The sequence below is a fragment of the Drosophila suzukii genome, chromosome 3, assembly GCF_043229965.1.
Source record: "Drosophila suzukii chromosome 3, CBGP_Dsuzu_IsoJpt1.0, whole genome shotgun sequence".
In the NCBI taxonomy this organism is placed as follows: domain Eukaryota; kingdom Metazoa; phylum Arthropoda; class Insecta; order Diptera; family Drosophilidae; genus Drosophila; species Drosophila suzukii.
In genome coordinates this window covers 33107950-33114826 of record NC_092082.1, presented here as the reverse complement: position 1 = coordinate 33114826, position 6877 = coordinate 33107950, and positions in this window count along the sequence as shown.

The window sequence follows — 6877 nt, the reverse complement described above, 5'->3', positions numbered from 1 at the left end:
AAGGTAAATGTTCAGAAACCGCTAATTTATCAGATACTATAGAAGTTAGACAAGAAAGGAAGTTGGTAGTAGGGAAAGATGGGGTCTGAGACAATTAGCATATTAATGGCCCCCCGGCCCCCCTCGTTCACATGTGCGGATTCTAGGAAAGTAATCATAATTCAATAAATTAACTGATTTTAATGGGCTTTGAAGTCATAAAAATGTCACGGTCATGTCCATAAAGAGTAAACTTAATTGCCCCCATCGCCCCCACATCCCCATGTGACAATATTGATCATGTATTCTTCCCCTCATTATGTGCAATTAACAGTTAAGTGTTAAAAGTGCACGTGAGAAAGGAGGAGATTGTCCCCATCGCCCCCACATCGGAACATGTCCGATCATGTTGGGGAATAATGTTTTCTATGATTGTAAAACTAATTTAGAAATAAAAAGAACCCCAATAAATTAAATCTTACAAGTTAATGATTCTCAGATGTGGAATATTTTTAAACACACATTTTTGTTTCCGCCCTAGAACGTTTAACTGGTAAATTGTCTAAGATTCTCTCCTTTTCACAAATGGGTCATAAACATTTCATAAGAGGGATTCAAGCAAGAGCTACCCGATCATGCGCACCTGTCCATTACCTGACCGCAATAAAAGGGGCACGTGCACAAGCCTGAAAGCGCACGCTCATTGACAAGCGCAATAAAAGGGACCCATGCACAAGCCTGAAGGCGCATGCTCATTGAAAAGATCATGGGCCTCTCGCCAACGACCTCACGGCTGACTGCTAGCACTTATACGTCCCATAATAGGGGTTGAAATCACGACCACGCAACAACTCGCAAGTAGCCGACATGCCTTAGTCAAGGAAATATTTTCCATTCTCCGTACCTGTAATTTTAACTCGAAATAAAAAGTCAGAAGTTTATTTTGTAGCATAATAATACATCTATTCATTTATTTTGGTATTGCGAACATGTTTTATTATATACTGAAATTAATTTTCTGGATTCGTTCCGGCGATTTGCATAAAAGAGGCAGGCGCACGTTTCCGACATCATTTCTGGATTAAAAAATGTAAAGTGATCACCATATTTCGTAGTTTTGAAATCAAGTCCACCTTGATTCATGAACATAGATATTATACCCGGTACTCGTAGAGTAAAAGGGTATACTAGATTCGTCGGAAAGTATGTAACAGGCAGAAGGAAGCGTTTTCGACCCCATAAAGTATAGGTTAGGTTAGGTTAGGTAGGAGTGGTTGGAGACTAAATTTTAGTCCCCTCACTTAGGCCACAATGGGCCCCTTGTGATACCACATGATCTCTGAAAAGATCCGTTTCCCTAGCTCATGGGTTATCTGCTTTCGCGAAGTATTCTGTTTTTCTTAAGAAACATAGTAGTTTTTGAATGCTTACGTCCTGAATGGCCGCAAGGTTCGGAAGTGTGTAGCTACCTAGGGTTTGAAAGCGCTTTAGGTTATGCGCTGGGCAGAAGCATAGGAGGTGTTCGATGCTCTCCTCTTCGTCTATCTGTTTGCAGCTGCGGCAGAAGTCGTGGTTACTTAGACCCAGCCTTATCGCATGAGTCCCTATAAGACAGTGGCCCGTGAGGGCATTTAGGAGAGTGGAGATGTTTTCCCTGCTACATTGTAGGAGAGTTTTTGTTCTTTTCGTGTTGTAGTTTGGCCATGTGAGTCTAGAATTGTGGCATGTTGAGATTGAGTTCCAACGGTTGTTGGAAAGAGTATACAATCTCTGCCTGAGATGGAGCTTGCAGGTAGCCATGGGCATCCCTACCGTGTCCTTATCGCGAAGGATATCGGCGGTTGTCCCCTGTCTTGCTAGCTCGTCTGCCATGCAGTTGCCCTCAATGTTGCGGTGTCCAGGCACCCAGATGAGGTTGATACTCAGATGAGTGGCCATCTCGTTAAGAGATTTGCGGCATTCAGAGATTGTTTTTGAGCTCGTTGTGTAGGAGTCGAGGGCTCTGAGGGCAGCTTGACTATCCGAGAAGATGAAGATATCTATGTCTTGATGTACAGACGTGTTCTGGTGGGTAGTGGCTTCCTGAACTGCAATCACTTCCGCTTGGAAAACACTACAGTGGTCTGCTAGGCGGAAAGAGACTTTTAAGTCTAGTTCGGGGGAAAAGACTCCCCCACCTGTTTGGGAGTTAAGCTTGGAGCCGTCAGTGTATATGTTGACGGCGTTTACGAATTGATGTGGGAGGTTGTCCCAGTCTGAACGGGTGGGTATATAAATTTTGTATCTTCTTTCGAAGTCGACTATGGGTGGGACGTAGTCTGTATAACGTGGTAGGGGTGAATGCTTTGATAGGATATTGGAGTGACCCGTGGAGCCTGTTGTCCATGCCGCTGCTTCACGGAGCCTCAGCGCTGTGGCTGATGCCCAGCTTTTGGCAAGTAGGTCCAGGGGTTGGAGATCGAGAATTGTATTTAGTGCCTCAGTGGCGGTAGTGCGCAGCGCCCCACTGATGCAGAGCTCTGCGCTTCTTTGGATCTTGTGAAGGATCCGGAGGTTACAGTTTTTATCTAGAGAAGGCCACCAAACGATGTTTCCGTAGAGTAGAATGGGCCTGACTATTGCAGTATATAGACAGTGAACTATCATGGGGGAGAAACCCCACTTCCTCCCTATGGCTTTTTTACAAGCGAAGAGGGCTATGGCCGCTTTGCGTGTGCGATCTAGGATGTTATCAGTCCAGAGAAGCTTTTTGTCAAGAATGACACCTAGGTACTTTGCTTGGTTGCTAAAGGTTAGGCGCGTTTGGTGTAGTTTTGGGGGAACTAGAATTGGTACCTTGTACTTCCTTGTAAAGAGAACTAGTTCGGTTTTTTCCGGGTTAACTCCCAGTCCACAGCCAGCTGTCCACCGGGAGAGGGTGGATAGGGCTGTCTCCATTAGATTGCAAAGGGTTTGCGGGAATTTACCCTGCAGTAGGATAACCACGTCATCCGCGTAGGCTACCACTTTTGTGCCCGCCTCTTCTAGGAGTGAAAACAGTTTGTTGACCACTAAAACCCATAGAAGAGGTGAGAGTACGCCCCCTTGTGGGGTTCCTCTACTGACGTTCCTGGTCGAGTGGGCCGGTCCCATAGTGAAGTGCACTACCCTGCTGGTTAGCATGGTGTGTATGAGTCCCACTATGGGCCGCTCAATGCCCAGTTTAGTCAGAGCACAAGTAATCGCCGTTGGGGTGACGTTGTTAAAGGCGCCTTCTATGTCTAGAAACGCTGCAAGAGAGTATTCCTTATTGCGGAAGCCTCGTTCTATACTGTACACTAGAGAGTGGAGGGCGGTATCGGTTGACCTACCCTTACGGTACGCATGCTGTGCGTCAGAGAGTAGGCTATGGTCGATGGTTAGTCTGATGTGGGTGTCGATTAGCCTTTCCAGGGTCTTCAACAAGAAGAAAGAGAGACTGATCAGGCGGAAGTCCTTTGGGTTGGTGTGGGAGGGCTTGCCGGCTTTCGGTATAAAAATTACCTTAACGTCCAGCCACCTTGTTGGAATATGGTTTAGAGCAAGGCAGCCGTGGAAGATGGCTGTCAGCCAGGGAAGGGACATATCTAGTGTCCGTTGTAACTGGGCCGGGAAGAACCCATCTGGGCCAGGTGATTTGAAGGGCTTGAAAGAGTTGACAGCCCACTGAATGCGGCCAGGGTTTGAAATGTTGTCAATACTCTGGTCGTCTAAATTCTCCTCTATGTGGAGGTCCTCCAATACATGGGTGTTCTTAGGGAAGTGGGTGTCTAACAGTAGTTCAAGGGCTTCCTGACTGTTTTCCGTCCAGCTGTCAGCATTGGTTTTAAGATAGCCAATGGTCGCTGGAGCTTTAGCTAGAATTTTTCTGAGTCTGGATGCCTCCGCAGTAGATTCTATACTACTGCAGAAGTTAGCCCAGGCTCTTCGTTTTGATATTCTAATTTCCTTTTTGTATAGGCTTAGTTTTGTATGATATAAATTCCAGGAGGATTCGCTATTGTTGTATTTAGCTTTATTGAAGTAAGTTCTACACTCTCTTTTAAGGTTCGCTAGGGTTGGGTTCCACCATGGGGGTTTGTGCTTTGTTTTGACTGTTCTACTTGGGCAAGCCCTTTTTAAGGCCTCACCGCAGATATCAGTAAAAGTGTTAACTAGGCTATCTAATTCTTGACGGTTGCGTATGTGTGTCGGAGGAGCGGGTAGGTTCCTGTTGAGGAGATTTTTATAGTATCCCCAGTTGGTTAATCTTAGATTAGTTATGTTCTCGGCGGGAGGATGTTCTAGACTTATTGTAAATTCTATGTATCGGTGGTCCGAGAATGAGTGTTCGATCACCACCTTCCACGCGTCTAGCTGGTTAAGTAAGGGATCAGATATTAGAGTAATGTCTAGTACTTCCCTCCTATTTCTAGTGATGAAAGTTGGGTCATTACCTTTGTTGCAGATGAATAGATTTGATTGAAGGAGATAGTCGTAGAGTAACTCACCCCTTTCGTTGGTGCTTGTACTTCCCCATTGTGTGTGGTGTGAGTTAGCGTCCCCACCCAGGATGAGTTCCTTAGATGAGTGAGTGCGTATGAGTTCTTGTGTAGTGGTGTTTGGTAGTGGCCCTTCGTAGTCGTGAGCCAGATAGAATGATGCTATGTTGTGATGGGTGTGTTCGTTTAGCGCCAGTCTGACCGTGGTAAGGTCGCCTTCGCTAAACCATAAAGTATAAATATTCTTGATCAGGATCACTAGCCGAGTCGATCTAGCCATGTCCGTCTGTCCGTATGAACGCTGAGATCTTGGAAACTATAGAAGCTACAATACTGGGATTAGGCATGCAGATTCCTGAGATTCCTGCGCAGCGCAAGTTTGTTTCAGCAATGTGCCACGCCCACTCTAACGCCCACAAAATGCCCAATGCTCCTACAGTTTTGATGCTAGAATAAAAATTTTAACTGAAATGTATGGTTCTCAAGTAGTATGGAAACGCGGATTCTGGGACAATTAGCATATTAATGGCCCCCGCCCCTTACTAATTATCATATTAATGACACCCGCCTCTCACTAATTAACATATTAATGGCCCCCGCCTCTTCATTAATGTATGCGGGTTCTGGGACAATTAGCATAATCCATAAATTATCTGATTTTAAAAGGTTTAGATGTCATAAAAATGTCACGATCATATCCATAAAGAGTATACTAAATTGCCCCCCAACCCCACACCACCATGTGACAATACTGATAACGTGACCTTTTTGCCTCATTATCAGCAATTAATATTCAGCAGGTGTTGCTGTACACGGGAGAAAGGTCGCACACTTTCCCCACATCCCCATGTGACAATATTGATCATGTATCCTTTTCCTCATTATCAGCAAATAATATTCAGCAGGTGTTGCTATGCACGTGAGAAAGGTCGCAAACCCAAAACATCTAAAGCTGCCTTAGAGGTACATGTCCGAACAGGTTGGGGAATAACGTTTCCTATGATTGTAAAACTAATTTAGAAATCAAATGAACCCCAATAAAATAAATCCCAAAAGTTAATGATTCTCAGATGTCGAATATTTTCAAACAGACATTTTTTTCGCCCCAGAATGTTTAACTGGTAAATTTTCCAAGATCTCTCCTCTCTACAAACGGGTCATAAACATATCATAAAAGGGATTCAAGCAAGAGCTACCCGAACATGCGCACCTGTCTATTACCTGACCGGAATAAAAGGGACACATGCAAAAGTCTGAAGGCGCACGCCCATTGACAAGATCATGGGCCCCACGCCAAGGACCTCACGGCTGACTGCTAGCTCTAATACGTTCCCATAATAGGGGTTGAAATCACGACCGCGCAACAACTCGCAAGTAGCCGACATATCTCAGTCAAGGAAATATTTTCCATTCTCCGTAGCTGTAATTTTAACTCGAAATAAAATGTCAGAAGTTTATTTTGTAGCATAATAATACATTTATTCATTTATTTTCGAATTCGGAACATTTTTGTTATATATATTGTAGAAATTATTTTTCTGCTTTGATTCCGGCGATTTCCATAAAAGATGCAGGCGCACGTTTCTGACATCATTTCTGTATTACAAAACGTAAAGTGTTCACCATAATTCGTAGTTTTGAGGTCATGTCCACCTCGATTCTTGAACATAGTTTTTATACCCGTTACTCGTAGAGTAAAAGGGTATACTAGATTCGTCGGAAAGTATGTAACAGGCAGAAGGAAGCGTTTCCGACCCCATAAAGTATATATATTCTTGATCAGGATCACTAGCTGAGCCGATCTAGCCATGTCCGTCTGTCTGTCTGTCCGTCTGTCTGTCTGTCCGGATGAACGCTGAGATCTCGGAAACTATGGGAGCTAGGCTATTGAGATTTGGCGTGCAGATTCCAGAGCTTCTTACGCAGCGCAAGTTTGTTTGTAACGCTCACAAACCGCCCAAAACTGTGGCTCCTACAGTTTTGATGCTAGAATAAAAATTTTAACTAAAATGTATTGTTCTCATCAATACCTATCGTTCGCCACGCCCTTTTTAACGCCCACAAACCGCGAAAACCTGTGACGCCCACAATTTTCATGCTAGATAAAAATTTTTAACTAAAATGTATTGGTCTCGTCAATACCTATCGATTTATCCAAAAAAAAAAATTACCACGCCCACTCTAACGCCCATAAAGCTTAAATCTGTCTACCGCCGGTAGGTGGCGCATTTTAATCTCGCTTTGCTGCTTGCATATCTCCATTTCCCTTTGGTTCCTTTAGCTGAGTAACGGTTATACTCGTCATTTCCAGCTTAAAAATTTGTTCATTTCTGGTTTGTTCAAACACATCACCAAGATTCTTAGTTAGCATCAACACTAGTTCGTGCTTACAATTTAAC